Raw genomic sequence first — 17,134 nt, 5'->3', positions numbered from 1 at the left:
TTTATGGTTTCAGATCTCACATTTTGGTCTTTAATCCATTTTGAGTTTATTTTTGTGCATGGTGAAAGAGAATGGTTCACTTCCATTCTTTTGCATGTTGTTATCTTGTTTTCCCAAAACTATTTGTTAGAAGAGACTGTCTTTTTCCCATTGGATATTCTTTCCTGCTTTGTTGAAGATTAATTGATCATATAATTGTGGGTTCATTTCTGGGTTTTCTATTCTGTCCTACTTACCTTTGTCTAGTATCATGCTGTTTTGATTACTACAGCTTTGTAGTATAACTTGAAGCCTGGAATTGTGATGCCTTCCACTTTGCTTTTCTTTTTCAAGATTGCTTTGAGTATTCAAGATCCTCTGTGGTTCCATACAAGTTTAAGAATTGCTTGTTCTAACTCTGTGAAAAATGCTGGGCTTATTTTGATATGGATTGCATTAAATGTGTAGATTGCTTTTGTATAGTATAGACTTTTTTTATTTTGAAGTTCAAAATGTTTATTTTTTATTTTTTTCTTTACCATGTCCTCAATTAAATTTCTTCTTTTAAAAAAGAATTCTATTTATAAATTTGAACAAAGTTAATTGAAAGAGACTTGTCTTGAAAATAACTTAGAGATAATTATGTTCTAAATTTTTAAAAAAGAAATGTTATGGTAACAATTATTTTAAGATTTCTAGTAGGTTGGCTGATAGTGATTGTTAACACAATAGTTAATCCATTTGTATTTTTAGTAGGTATTATCATAAAAATAATTAAAAGGTCTTACATTCAGATTTTCTGAGAATTATTAAAAATACTGTTACCCTGAAAAGAAATTAAAAAAAATTTTTTTAATAAGATAAAATTCCCTTAAAAACTTGAAAAATAAAAATAAAAATACAAGTCTGTAAAAAACAAACAAAAAAAAGAAATTTAAAAGTGACTTGTTATTTCATTGCTTTTATTAATCATGGTATTGAGCTTATTGCTTGGATATAAATTTAAATTACTCCATGTTTTAGATTTGGACATGGGTTTTAACTGACTTTTTAGAGAATTATATATGACACACAAAACTGTTTTTAATAATTCTCAGTATAGACATTTTTCAAGTATTTGTTTTTCCAATCTATCAACATAGAATGCCTTTCCATTTCTTTGTGTCATCTTCAATTTCTTTCATCAGTGTTTTATAGTTTTCAGAGTACAAGTCTTTCCCCTCTTGGTTAGGTTTGTTCCTAGGTATATTATTATTTTTGGTACAATTATAATGGCACTGATTCCTTAATTTCTTTATCTGCTGCTTCATTATTGGTGTATAGAAATGCAACTGATTTCTGTACATTGATTTTGTATCCTGCAACTTTATTAAATTCATGTATCAGTTCTAGCAGTTTTTTGGTGGAGTCTTTTGGGTTTTCTATATAGAGTATCATGTCATCTGCAAATAGTGAAAGTTTGACTTCTTCCTTGCTGATTTGGATGCGTTTTATTTCTTTTGTTGTCTGAGTGTTGTGGCTAGGACTTCCAGTACTATGGTGAATAGAAGTGGTGAGAGTGGACATCCCTGTCTAGATCCTAAGGAAAAGCTCTAAAGTTTTCCCCATTGAGGATGATATTAGCTCCGGGTCTTTTGAAAATGGCCTTTATTATGTTGAAGCACATTCCCCCTAAACCTATTTTGTTGATGGTTTTTATTATGAATGGATGTTGTTATTTTATCAAATGTTTTTTCTGCATCTATTGAAATGATCATATGGCTCTTATGCTTTTCTTTATTAATGTGGTGTGTCACATTGATTAATTTGTGAATATTGAACCACACTTGCAACCTGAGAATAAATCCCACTTGTTCGTGGCAAATGATTCTTTTAATGTACTGTTGGATTTTATTTGCTATTATTTTATAGAGAACTTTTGTATCCATATTTATCAGGGATATTAGCCTGTAGTTCTCTTTTTTAGCGGAGTCTTTATCTGGTTTTCATATGAGGGTAGTGTTGGCCTTATAGAATGAATTTTTTAGAATAGTTTGAGAAGAATAGGTAGTAACTCTTTCTTAAATGTTTGGTAGACTTCACCTGTGAAGCCATCTGGTCATGGACTTTTGTTTATTGGGAGATTATTTACCACTGATTCAATTTCTTTGCTGGTTATCAGCTCGTTCAAATTTTCTATTTCTTCCTGTTTCAGTTTTCATAGTTCATATGTTTCTAAGAATTTATCTGTTTCTTCCAGGTTTTCCAATTTCTTGGCCTATAGTTTTTCACAATATTCTTTCATAATTCTTTGCATATCAGTTATTTCTCCTCTTTCATTTGTGGTTTTACTCATTTGGGTCCTTTCTCCTTTTTTTTTGGATATGTCTGGCTAATGGTTTATCAATTTTATCAGTTTTTTCAAAAAACAATCTCCTGCTTTCATTGACCTGTTTTATTGTATTTTTAGTTTCTGTATTATTTATTTCCACTCTAATCTTTATTATTTCCCTTCTTCTGCTGTCTTTAGGCTTTATTTGTGGTTCTTTTTCTATCTCCTTTAGGTGTAAGGAGCGTTTTCATTAAGTAGTCCTGTATTGCTATATACTTCCCTCCTAGGACTGCTTTCAGTGTATCTCAAAAGCTTTGGACCATTGTGTTCTCATTTTCATTTGTTTCCATATAATTTCTTAATTTCTTCTTTTATTTATTTATTTATTTATAAATTGATTAATTAAAATAAATAAATAAATATTATTTATTTTTAAATTTATTTTATTTATTTTATATATTATATATTTTTATTTATCTATTTTATATATTTTATTTATTTATTTATTATTTAATTTATTATATAATAAATAAATATGTTATAATTTTATTTATTTATTTATTTATTCTTATTATTATTCGTTGTTTAGTAGCATATTATTTAACCTCCATGTATTTGTGATCTTTGCAGATTTTTTCTTGTGGTTGACTTCTAGTTTCATGGCATTTTAGTCAGAAAAAGTTCATGGTGTGACTTCGATGTTCTTGAATTTGTTGTGGCCTGTTTTGCGGCCTAATATATGATCTATTCTGGAGAATGTCCCACATGCACTTGAAAAGAATGTTATTCTGCTGCCTTATAATGAAATGTTCTGAATACCTGTTAAGTCCATCTGGTCCACTGTGTGCCTCAGAGCCATTGTTTCCTTGTTCTGCTTAGATGATTTGTCCGTTGATATAAGTGGGGTATGAAAGTCCCCTACTATTATTGTATTATTATCAATTAATTCCTTTATGTTTGTTATTAGTTGTTTTATGTATTTGGGTACTCCCATGTTGGATGCCTAAATATTTACAATTGTTAGATCTTCTTGTTGGACTCCCCGTTTATTATTATATCCTCCCCTTCTTTGTCTCTTGCTACAGTCTTTGGTTTAAAGTCTAGTTTGTCTGAAAGAAGCATTGCTACTCCAGCTTTCTTTTGATGTCCATTCATATGATAAATGTTTCTCCATCCCCTCACTTTCTATGTGCAGGTGTAATTAAGTTTTAAATGACTCTCTAGGTCATACAAGTGGCCCAGTCTGTTGAGCATCTGACTCTTGATGTCCACTCAGGTCATCATTTCAGGGTGGTGAGATTGAACCCCATGTCAGGCTCCACAATCTGCAAGGAATCTGCTTTCCCTCCCTCTTTTTCTCCCCCTCACTCCACTTGTGTGCTTATTCCATCTTTCTCTCTCTCTCTCTCAAAAATAAATAAATAAAATCTTTAAAATAAAAAAAAAGTCCTTTGTAGGCAACATATAGATGGGTGTTGGGTTTTTTTTAATCCATTCTGACACACTGTCTTTTGATTGGAACATTTAATCCATTTATAATCAGAGTAATTATTGATAGATGTGTATTTATGGCCATTTTATTACTTGTTTGTTATTGTTTCTGGAGATTTTCTGTGTTCCTTTATTGTCTTTTTCACTTTTCCTTTCCACTCAATGAATCTCCTTTAATACTTCTTGGAGGGCTGAACTAGTGGTCACAAATTCCTTTAGTTTTTGTTTGTCTTAGAAAAATCTTTATAGCCCCGTATCCTGAATGATAGCCTTGTTGGATAGAATATTGTTGGCTGCAGATTTTTCCCATTTAGCACTTTGAATATATCATGTCACTCCCTTCTGTCTTGCCAAGTTTCTGTGGTGAGATCTTCAGCTAACCTTATAAGTTAGGGATTTCTTTTCCCTTGCTGTTTTAAGGATTTTTTCCTTATCCCTATTTTATAGATTTTACTAGCATATATCTTGGTGTTAGCCTGCTTTTGTTGACTTGATTGGAGTTCTGTGTGCCTCCTCTGTTTCCTTCCCCAGTTTAGGGAAGTTTTCAGCTATTATTTCCTCAATATATTTTCTGCCCCCTTTTTTCGCCCTTCTTTTGGAGCTCCTATAATATACATGTTATTATGTTAATGGAGTCACTGATTTCCCTTAAGTGCATTCTTGTGTTCCATAATTCTTCTTTCTCTTTGGTTTGGTGTCATTATTTTCCATTTTTATCTCCTAAATCACTTACTCGTTCCTCTGTTTCTTCCACCCTTGTGTTCATTGCAGAAAATCTGTTTCAATTCTCAGTTACTGTACTTTCCATTTCTGACTGATTGCTTTTTAACTCTTCATCTTTGCAGTAAGGGCTTGCCTGCAGCCTTCCATTCTTTTCTCAAGCCCAGTGAGTATCCTTATGACTGTTGCTTTAAATTCTCCATCAGGCATGTTACTTTTATCTGTTCAGCTTAGATCTCTGGCCATGGCTTTATCTTGTACTTTCATGTGGAATGAATTCCTCCATATTAGCATTTTGTTAAGTTTCTGTCTCCTTCTGTGTGTTAGAAAAGCCCATTATGTTTCCTGCTCCTGAGAAGAAAGGCTTTATGAGGAAGAGATCATATAGTGACCAGGACCTGGCACTTCGGGCTCTTTGGAGTGTACTTTGTGAACTCTGCTCCTGTGTTTTGGCTGCTCTGTCTTTCAGGCCAGTAATCTGTAGAGGTTTTCCTTGTCTGCAGTGAACAATGTTTGGTCCTTGGCCAGAGTGTAGTTTTAAGTAGATGTGCTCTGGTCTGCTTGTGAAATGAGACCTGACACCAACTGCATGAGAACTGAAGCCCTGCAGAACTCTCTGGTCAGGAAACATGGTTGGGCAGGGGTTTTTGCTGATCTTCTGTGGAAAAGGTCTGCTGGGCTGGGACTAAGGCTAGCCCGACTGAGCAGGAAAGTACTGCCAGAGGGCAGGGGTGTGGGACTTGGTGTAAGCAGGTTAGTAGTGTAACCACTTGATGACATCAGCTGCTGGTGTCACCACTGTGCAGCTTACTGCAGATAGTTCTGTGGGTACGCTGAGGGTGGAGGAGGGAAATGGCACCAGCCAGCTCCCTTTTCCCCAGAGGGGGGTCTCCACACACTGCTTCACAGGGAAGCATTCTGAGAAGAGCAAATAATCTCCCTGCTCTGTGTCCCAGACATTTTTCAGATGACTGTTTCCATACTGTTGGCCTCCAGGTTGTTTGCCTGCCTTCTCTCTGGGAGCAGCACAGTACCCTCCAGGCTCCATCCCACCCAAGCATGCTAACCTTTAAAGCTCCAAGTTTTAGGAAAGCAGGGGCCTACCCTGGTCTTCTGAGAGAGAGTCTCACTGCGCTGGGACTAAAGCTAGCTTGACTGAGAAGGGCAGTCACTCCAGAGCACAGAGGTGTGGGACTTGGTATAAGCAAGTTAGGCAAATGGTTCTTGGTTGAGCTGCCTTCCTGCAGGCAGCTCTGTGTGTATGCTGAGGGGTAAGGGAGGGAAATGGTGCCCACTGGCTCCTTTGTCCCAGGGATGCGTCTCCTGAACGCTGCCTCTCAGGGACGTGACAAGAAGAGTGAATAATCTCCCCACTGTGTATCCTGAGTGTTCCTAAAATTCCTGTTTTCCCTCCATCTGACCCTGGGCTCTTTGCCTGTCTTCTCTCTAGGTCATGCAGGAGAGAGGGCAGTGCAAAGCAGGGCAGTGTCCTCAAAGCTTTATCCCAACCAAGCCCTCCGACCTTTAAAACTCCAGTTTTCAAGTCCTGGTGGTTGCAAAAAATTACAAAAATCCACCTCTCCAATGGCTTTGGGGAAGTGCTCCCCAGTCCATTCCTCCTCCTGATGCAGCCATGGGCCTTTCTTAGTGACCAGGGCTCCCTCCTCTCTGTAGAGCCCATGATCCACCTCTCCCCCAAACCATATCTCTGCACATCCTACCTTCTCCAGTATGGTTTCTCCTCTCCCTTTAGTTCTGGAGTTTGTTCTGTCAGTCTTCAGGTTGACTTCTGGGGTATTAACAATGATGTGATAGATATCTAGTTGTGTTCGAGAGATGAGCAGCCTAGGAGCCTTCTCCTATGCTGCCATCCTAGCTAGTATACTAGTACATTTCACCTTTAGAACGTCTAAAGCAAGGGCCTCACATTCACCCCTGGGAGCAGAGTTAATAAATTCTGGAAAACAATTTGACTATATGTATCAGGATTCTTAAAAACTCTGTGAAGACCCTTCAGTTATCCAAGTTTCTCCCTAAAGATGAGGTAACAGAAATGATAGTTCAAACTTTCTGCCTTTCCTCCCTCATGCATGAACTCATCCTTCCATTAGTGTCCCTCGGGTCTTTCTAGGAGTCTTCAGAAATGTCCATTATTTCTCCAAACAAGTCCTATCCCATCAGTGACATTGCTGGTTCTCCTGGCACCATGCCCCCCACCAACTAACCCCCCATCATGGACTCTGTAGGTTTTCTCTGTTGTACTCAGAATAGCCACTAACAAATCTAGTAGGAAGCTCTTAACCTAGAAGCAGGGCTAGCCCTCTACATCCCCTGCTCTGTGTCATACTTTCTCACCCAGAGCCTCAAGCATTGCTGTTTCTTCCCTCAACCTTCACAATCTCCCTCATGATGGCAGCCCTTTCAGCTTCCTTTAATAACTCCTTTTAGAGGACTCAGGTGCCTCCCATAGGGCCTGGCAGAAGACAGACAGCACATTGTTCTTTCCACTTTCCCACTCTTGCCCAAATACTCAAAATTTACTCACTATGTAAATTTCCTATTGCGGCTATAACAAAATAACTTCAGATTTAATGGCTTAAGATAACTCGAATTTATTATCTGACATTTCTAGTCATCAAAAGTCTAAAATCAGTCTTATTGGGTTAAAATCAAGGCATCTGCCCTGATTCCTTTTGGAGGAATCGTTCATTCCTTTTGGAGGCTCTAGGGGAGAATCGTTTCCTTGACTTTCTCATATTCTAGAAGTTGCCTGCTTTCCTTGGCCCATGGACACTTGCTCTGTCTCCAAAGAAAGCAGTGCAGCATTTTCCCTCTGATTTCTCCTTCTATTCTTTTATCTTCTCTTTCTGACTCTAACACATGCCTCCCTCTCCTTAGAACCCTTGTGATTATATTGGCCCCAACCCTTGTGATTAATTGTACGTGCAAAGCCTCTTTTCCCCATGTATCATAGTCATAGTTTTGGGGATTAGGGCTTGGCTTTGGCAAGCTTATATTTGAAGGTGCAGAAGGTGTTTACAGTGGAGCACAGAGAGCACATCTTAAATATGCTCTAAATATGCTTAAATATCTTAAATAGGCTCTAACTTTAGCTCATCCAGCCCATGCTATTCACCTTTTCTACCCAACATTTCATCTTTTCTACTCAACGAACCTCTTGAAGCATTGTGCATTAAAAAAAAAAAAAAGTACTAGGATTCTTCTTATAAAATATGAAAAACTGTGCCAGCTCATAAACTTTTTTCTCTGATACATAAATATTTCAATAACTCCACTTATTGGCCCTTTACTATGCGCTATCCTCTATGCTAAATGCTTTTTATACATTGTGACTTAGTCCTCAAAATAATCTTATGATGTGGTCATTATTATGATCAAACATATGAGACAGGGAGACAAACCATAAGTGACTCTTAATCTCACAAAACAAACTGAGGGTTGCTGGGGGGAGGGGGGTTGGGAGAAGGGGGGGGTGGGATTATGGACATTGGGGAGGGTATGTGCTTTGGTGAGTGCTGTGAAGTGTGTAAACGGGGCGATTCACAGACCTCTACCCCGGGGGATAAAAATATATTATATGTTTATAAAAATAAATAAATAAATAAACTGTAAAAAAAAATATGAGACAGATGAAAAAATTTAGACTCATAGAAGGTAAGTAATTTCCCAAGGTCCATTTAATAAGTGGTAAAGGGAAGATATGAACACACAGACCCAGAGCACAAAATATGACAAGGTGTTCTCTGAAAAATCTTTCAATCTTGTGCAAGTATCTTCTGCACCCTGCCCTCACATCACAATGTAGTAGCTGGAGAAATAGGCAATGTGTTAACTTGATCATTCTGGTATTTCTGGATTCCTTCCAGGGTTGGAGACTCTTATATGCTTGAAAGAAATGTGCTGCTCAGTCCCCTGTCCATGCAGAACAGAAGCAGTGCACATGACCAGGACACTGGGCAACTTTGTGACATCCCCTGTAAATTACTCAGCTTTATCAATAGCCTCCTTTACCCCATCATGGACTACTGCAGGAATGGGACTGGACCTATAGGCTGGTTCTTTTTCCTAGGAACTCCTCTATATAAAAGAGGTGACCGTGTTGTAGAAATATTTGTAGCTAGATGCTATCTATTTTGAGTCCCGGTGTCCTCTCCGTTCTTTCCTTTCCCCAGCAAGTCAGACTTTAACTACTAAATCAGAGTTTAACTACTCAATCATATATTTATGATTGAGATATATATCTCATTCCAGACTGGTTCTCACAGCTTAGGGGTTTGAATCCAGCTTGGAGCATTTGAGATTCTGCATTCAAATCTCCCCTTGTCCACTTGCCCGCTGTAGGACTTTGAACAGAAGTTACAGTTAGTTGGAGAACTAAGTAAGGATCAGTTTTATTAGGTTCAATCAGAAGTGATGTTAAGTGGTCAAGGGTCAATAAAGATGAAATAAAATAATACATGCAAAGACTCAGCAGTCTTCATGACGCACAAGTTCTCAATAAATGTTAACTATGATTATGAATACATTCCTGTAGAAAATGGCCATTTTCCACTAACATCAAAGTGGTGGGCATTTTTAATTCACCACACTGCAGAGTATTGTTCTAGAAGATTCTCCTTCCAGTGCTAGATGGAAACTTCCTTTGTTTTTTTGGACTTAAATCTGGTCTTTGAAGGGCCAGTTCCACAACTTTATGGAACACTAAATCCTGGTAACTTCCTGACCCACCCTGACATGCTCCTAACAGAAGATGGCACCCTTGTCAGTTACAGTTGAATTTGCTTCCCCCACATTTAATTCTATGCCAGTCACAGAGCAATGGTTGTGTGTGCCTACAAAACCTGCCCAGGGGTTCTCTAATTGTGAACAGGTCTTTATCAGATTTTTTTAATACCCCAAGTAGCTGTACTGCCTCCAGGCCACACCCTGTCAACTCTTCTGACAGAGGTTTTTTGGGTTTTTTTCTTTTTTTAAGATTTTATTTACTTGACAGGGAGATACAGAGCGAGAGAGGGAACTTGAGATGTGGGAGTGGTAAGGGAAGAAGCAGGCTTCCCACTGAGCAGGGAGCCCAGTGTGGGGCTCGACTCCAGGACCCTGGGATCATGACCTGAGCTGAAGGCAGACACTAAACGACTGAGCCACCCAGGCCCCCCTTGCCACAGAGTTCTAAGACTGAAGTAGCTAAAGGCCCTCCCAGCTCTGAGCTCAGTATTCTGAGGCACCTCCCTTTCTTTTTCCTCCTAAATCATTACCAGTTAGAATTTGACAGGGTGAGGCCAATAAGGGTCCAGCAAGTCCTTCAAGTCTTACAAATTATAATAATCTAAGGTTCCACAGTGACATTTCCCTGAAGATTAACCTTTTTCTCACTTGCTCCACTGGGGTTTTGGGGTTTATTTTCTGCAGTTCCTTTCCTCCCTGCTTTCTGGATTAATTTCTCTAGCATTAACAAATACATGTTGTTTTATTTTTAATCACTTATTTTGATATAAAAATGGGTGTGTTTTCAAAAATGGGTGTGTTCATCCCAGGTATCAAATGTCAATTCAAATCTCTTAATAATTATAAGGCCACAAACACCAAGCCATTAACAATTTTGTTTACTGTGGAAGCCCTCTTATTCAGGATTCTTTCACTCTGTTTATTATCTCTGTTCGAGGGATGTGTATCTTGAGTTATGTGCCAGGAATAGGGTCTAGCCATTGTTGAAATTTCATCCCTTCAGGAACTGTCATCACACTATCTGGGAACACCTATGATTTGGGGACCATGTTTGTTCCATCATGGGGTTGAGAAAATTCTACCAATTGATTGCCTATTTGGAAGTTATTAATCTAGCCTTCTGGGGATCTTTCCCAGGAATCAGGTCAGGGTGGACTCCCTCCTCCTGTCTCCAACAAGTAAAAAAGAAATCTTTTTCACTTGTTGGAAAGAGGAGGGAGTGAGGAAAGAAAGAATGGGGAGGAAGGAGGGAGGAAGGAAGGCCCAACTCCGAGATTACAGTGATTTTAAAGTTATGGCCATAAATTCTTTGATGTACCACCCCCCCCAAAAGTAGAGCCCAATTTCTTTCTCCTTGATTGTGGGCTGGATGTGACTCATTTTTAGTGACTCATTTTTAACAAATAGAACGGAACAAAAGTCACAGTGTGCAATATTGACACTGGTTTCCATCTTGGCTGCTCTGCTTCTCACTCTCTCTTGAATCACTTGCACTGGGGAATCTGGTTGCCATACTGTGAGCTGTGCCATAGAGAGACCCATATGGCAAGGAACTGAGGGAGGTCTTTGGTCAATAGCCAACAAAGACCTGAGGGCTTTGGTCCAATAGCCACACAAAATTGAGGTCTGTCAACAGCCATGGTGGTGAACCATCTTGGAATTGGATTCTCTAGTTCTTATCAAACCTTGAGATAACTGTGGCTCCATCTGAGATCTTGACAGAAACCTCATGAGAAACTTGGATCCAGAACCACCAGTGCTCTTTGACCCTCAGAAACTGTGAGATATAAGTATTTGTAGTTTTGAGCTGCTATATTTTAGGGTAATTTATTTATTTATTCATTTAAAAAGATTTTATTTACTTATTTGACAGAGAGAGAAAGAGTGAGAGAGGGAACACAAGCAGGGGGAGTGGGAGAGAGAGAAGCAGGCTTCCAACGGAGCAGGGAGCCCAATGTGAGACTCGATCCCAGGACCTTGGGATTATGACCAGAACTTAAAGCAGATGCTTAAGACTGAGCCACCCAGGCACCCTAGGGTAATTTATTACACAGCAAGAGATTACTTAAACATAACTAGTAAATGTTGTCAGCATACCCAGATAGCACAGAAATTTAATTTGGATTTAAAGAAAATAATCAGTACATTTTGATCAAGTAATTACATTTCTAGAATTCTGTTTCAGGAGCTATCAGCTACATAATTAAAAATTTATATGCAAAGATATTAGGGATTATTACCTTATATAAACTGTTCAGCTATGAGAATTGTGAAATAAATTATATTCTGTCAATTTAAAGTAATTTTAGGGGTGCCTGGGTGGCTCTGTTGGTTAAGCGGCAACTCTTGATTTCAGCTCAGGTCATGATGTCAGGGTCCTGGGATGGAGCCCCACCTGAGGCCCTGTGCTCAGCAGAGAATCTGCTTCAGGATTCTCTCTGCCCCTCTCCCTTCTTGCACACACACTCTCTCTCTCTCTCTCAAATAAATAAATCTTTAAAAAAGTGATTTTTAACAATGTTCAACAGTAAGTTTAAAGAGTTTGTAATGCAATATAAACAAAAAAGAATATAAAGTTGTATTTATATTGTAATTATAACTCTATAGAAGTCTATACTTTAAAAATCAAGCTACAAAGTGTTATCTTTGTTCCAGCAATAGAGGTAAAGTCTTCCAGGGGTGTAGGTCTTTAACAACTGCAAATGTAAGTGCCAGCCAGGACTTTCATTTTCATGGGCACATGTACTCAAAAAAGTACAAAAGGAAAGAGGAATTCATCCTGGACTGGGATTCTTGCAACCCTGCCTGGAGACAGACAGACTGCTAGATTCAGACGTTGGTATGAGTTCATTCCTACCCACTTGCTGGCGAGATTAAACAACACTAAAAAATTGTGATGGTGTATGTTACCATTCACCACTCTTCTATTATTGGCTAGATTCTGGGCTAGGCACATTTATAGTATCTCAATTAATTCCAGAATTTAAAAAATGGTCCCACCTAAGCCAGAACTGAAATTTATACGTGGCTGTCAGATGGTGCCACACAATACCCCCCCCCTTTTTTTTTTACTACTTTTATTTAGGTTAAACTAACCTACATAGTGACAGAAGGAAGCATCTGCTAAATGAACTCAACCAGTGTCCGAGATGGGGGTTAAGTTACAAACACCTCTCCCGGTCTGAGAGGTCCTGCCAAGAGCTGACTAACACCCGGGATAGTAGGGCCCCTGAAACAAAATTTAACAGAAGGAAAGTAGAAGTCTGGAGTGAAGACCTTGGATTCTTGTACAGTCTCCGTGAAATGCTACCTTACGTGGCAAAGACTTTGCAGGTGTGATTAAATTAGACTGTGGAGATAAGGAGATTATCAAGGATTATCTCAGGGACCCAAATTTCAATCACAAGTATTCTGATAAGAAGGAGGCAGAGAGAGATTACAAAGAGATTACAAAGAGGAGAGGAGAAGACAGTACAACCATGGAGGCAGAATTTGGAGTGATGCAGCCACAAGACAAAGAATTCAAGCTGTCACCCAATCCCATGATACAGGCTTTACTTTTTGATTAAAGGATACAAGTTATTAGGGTAAACATTTGGATTGTTAATCGGCAGAGCTTGGCTACAAATCTTCAAGTAAAGCTATTCCTTCCTTTTGGAACGGAACCCCCCCCCCAAAAAATAAAAATAATAAATAATAAAACATAAATAAATACAAAAATCAATAAACTTTAAGATCTGTTTTGTGTATACTAGTAAATTTTGACGTAAATACATTTTTCATTCCTATGTAAAAAAAAGAACAATAAACAGAACACTTTATTTAAAAAAAAAAAAAAAAAGCAAGCTGCCTTCACAAATTAGAAAAAGCAAAGAATTGTTTTTCTCCTTGAGCTTCCAGAGGGAGCCTTGTCCTGCTGACACCATGTTTTTAGCCCAGAGATACTGACTTCAGATGCTGGGACTCTAGAATTGTGAGAGAATAAATTTTGGTTGCTTGCAACTACCAGGTTAGTGGTAATTTATTATAGCAGCCACAGAATACTGATATGCTGGTTTTGTTAAAAACTTTTGTGTCTATATTCATATGGGATATTGCTCTGTAATTTTCTTATGATAATCTTGTCTGGTTTGGGGATCACATTAAGTCACACACCTGAACCTGTGTCCATGAAGCTCATCTTCTGTTCTGTTACCGGCCAAAGCCAGTCCTGCCACCTGAAGTTAGATCACATCCCCTATGGTCTACTAAAGGAAAGGCAACAAGTCTTTCCTCTTGCATCAACAGTTTCTCTTTTTCCAACTCTCCTTATCACCATACAAAGATGCTATTACTTCCCACCTCTTAATTTAAGAAATAAAATCCTTTTTTGGTTCTGTTTAACCTTTCCATTCCTGGCCCTTTCCTCTTTCGTCCTTAGGTCAAATCTCTTTAGTTGCATATACTCACAATCTCCACCTCCCCTCCTCCCATGCCCTCTTTCATCCACTCCCCTCGGGGGTTTGCCCCCAACGAGCCGGTAGGCTTGCTGATCTTAACATTACTAATGATGCCACATTGCTAAACAAAACAGTCTCTGCTTATATGGCCATTACAGCATTTGATACAACTGACTTCAAGCTTCCACATGGGTTTCCCTTCCAATTTGGGCCATTCTGTAACTTTTTTTTTTTTTTTTTTAGATTTTATTTATTTAGAGAGAGAGACAGTGAGAGAGGGAACACAAGCAGGGGGAGCGGGCAGAGGGAGAAGCAGGCTTCCCTCTGAGCAGGGAGCCTGATGCAGGGCTCGATCCCAGGACCCTGGGATCATGACCTGAGCTAAAGGCAGCCGCTTAATGACTGAGCCACCCAGGTGCCCCCATTCTGTCTCTTTTATTGTCTCCTCTTCAGGTCTGAATCCCTACATGGTAGAAGTCTTCCATGCTGAGTCTTTGGGCTTCCTGTCCACCAACTTTCCATTTTAGCTGATATCCTCTGGTTCCTCTAGATCCTCCTCTTTTCTGTCTACTATCACCTGCCATATGTCATCTACTATTATTGCTTCGTATATTATCTGTATGCTGATGATTCCAAAGTTATATTATCTCTTAGACCTCTCCTGTGAACTTCAGGCCATTTATTCAAAGCCCACTTTTATATCTCTCGAATGTCTGATATGTGTTTCATACATGACATGTGCTAAACAGAATTCCTAGTTCGGTCCTGTAAACTGTTTCTTTCTTTTTTTTTTTTTTTTAAGAATTTATTTATTTGACAGAGAGAGATCATAAGTAGGCAGAGAGGCAGGCAGAGAGAGGAAGGGAAGCAGGCTCCCTGCTGAGCAAAGAGCCTGATGCGGGGCTCGATCCAGAACCCTGAGATCATGACCTGAGCCAAAGGCAGAGGCTTAAACCACTGAGCCACCCAGGTGCCCCTAAACTGTTCCTTTTGTAGTCTTTTCCATCTCAGTTAATGGCAGCTCCCTTCTGCTAAGGGTCACGCCAAACTTCCTGTTGTCTGTCAGCAAATCCTATTAGTTATACTTTCAAAATGTATCCAGATATTGAGCACTTTCATCATCTTCAGTGTATCTTTCCGGTTCCCAGAAAAGAACCTGATGCACAGTCATCATACACTAATGATTTGTTGAAAGAATGAAAGAAGTCAATTATGTCGTATCCCTGCTCTGTATAACTTCCTCGACAAAGCTTGGCCCATAACACCTTTCCGTGCTGTAATCTGGTCTACCTGTTCCTCTCTATTCTCATGGTTTGCCACTAACCAACAAGTATCATGTGCCCAATTATAGCGGCCCACTTCAAGTGTTCTGGTTTTATTGTGCTGCTTCATTCCTCTGTGCCTCCCACAATGCTGTTCCCTCAGCCTAGAACATTCTTACACTTTAACAGTATATCAAGCGTTATCTCAGCCAAGAGAAATATCATTCTCGCCTATAGACTTCTCCCTTGTGCTGGTCTACCTCAGCACGTGCACTTGCATCCTGGCACAAACCACGCTCCATGGAGTTTGCCTGTTTTCCCCTCAGAATTCTACACCTTGCATCTTGGTCATCTCCGGTATCCCTAACGTGTACCACAGCCCCCAGCGTATGGAATGCAATGAACAGAACAAGCGAATGAATGAAAGGACTCCTCTATGCATTGACTATATTCATATACAGAATCATGAAACAAGACTTAATGTGAAAATATAGTCTCTCACTATAAATACGAATGAATTATTATTTGGCAGCAACACTTCACACTCATCTCTAAAGGAAGGATGAATCCGAATATTTGCTTTGAGGGCAGTTTATTTTTATTCCTTCAAACTAATCCAAAGACAAGCTAACATTTTTTTTTTTATTGGCACAGTCATTATTTCTCTCTAAAAAAAAATTATTGTGATAAGAACACTTAACATGAGGTATATTGTCTTAAAATTTTAAGTGTGTGATTATTGTTGACTATAGGTACAATGTTGTACAGCAGATCCCTAGAATTAATTCATTTTCCTTAACTGAGACTTTATGCTCATTGATTACAGTGAAGAAGAATACATTAAATAAGTATACTCTGATTTTACTGAAAGAACATTTATCAAAATTTCATGTGCCATATTTGGAACTAGATGGATTATTTTCCACTTTTATTACTATGCTCTCTCTCTCTCTCTCTCTCTCAGTGTCTCTCTCTCTCTCTCCAGATTGAAATCAGCCAGTTCTTAAGTCAAACCAAAATTGTGCAAAGAATACAAAATGCTTTATTATCATAAGATTGCAACTACAAACAAAAATATGTGTGGGTAGAGACAGGAAAAGTAATAAAAAATGCAGCTCACTGACATTTACTGAACACATACTCTGACCCACACATTGTTCTAGATGCGATTACAAAGAAGGAACAGTACTTCTGGAGCAGATCTCACAGCATTTACGCAAATCACTATAATCTCTTTGATAAGTAACATTGGTAGCACTTGCTCTGTCCCCAGCTTGAAGGACACCATTGTGCCCTGGAGTCCCTCCACTGAAGTGTTGGTGACCCAATAGGGTTTATGGGTCTCTAGGGAATCACTGTGGAGAATGGCAACTGTATTATTAGGGAGAACTTAGGCTGTTACTGAGGTAGAGAGGGAAAAAGATTTGGTGTGTAAGAAGCAGTAGATGTCCTTCTTACATGGTTGCCACAAAAAATCAGTGTTGGTGTCTCTGAAGTACAGTAAATGCAAGATTTCTATTCAAAGAGCCCGTAGGGGGAAGGGGCACAAACTGACCATTTGGCCTAGAGCTCTGCAATGGTTCTTGGAACATATCTCCCTCCTCCAGGCCTGCACTGATATCTGTTTACAGCCGTCCTTCCCCATTACTTCCAGCCTGAGCTTTCTCTGATCCAGTCCCAGCAAGAGCTGGTCCATCGGCTACCTCACAGGCAAGGGGATGTGAAGTTTCTAGTGGCTCTCCTAACACCAAAAACGTGAGAGGCTTTTTCTCTTCCTTTCCAAAAAGGTCAAGACCTGAGAAGCACAAAGGCCTTTTTACACTCCTTGAAAAGGAATGACAATGCCATGTCCCATGCCTTCTGGATATGTTAGCCTCTACTAGACAAGGAGACTCTCTATTTCTAGATACAGGCTTGCAAAAGTGGTGAAGACAAAATGTGTGTTAGCTCAGAGACACTTTCTCAAAAATCTATAAAAAAGAGATTGTGTGTGCATGTGGACACATGCCTTTGAACTTCTTGGCGGATCAAGAGGTTTAAATGATACCATCAGGGCTCTTTCTCTCTTCTCCCCGCATGTCTTAATGCCGCTTTTTTTTTTTTGTCTCCCAGCCCATTTCAGAACAGCAAACCCTCCTATTCCCCCTCCCTCATCCTGCCATAAGGAATCAGACTTACAGTGTTCT

The sequence above is a fragment of the Mustela erminea genome, chromosome 6 (genome assembly GCF_009829155.1).
Source record: "Mustela erminea isolate mMusErm1 chromosome 6, mMusErm1.Pri, whole genome shotgun sequence".
NCBI lineage: Eukaryota > Metazoa > Chordata > Mammalia > Carnivora > Mustelidae > Mustela > Mustela erminea.
This window is presented reverse-complemented; position numbering follows the sequence as displayed.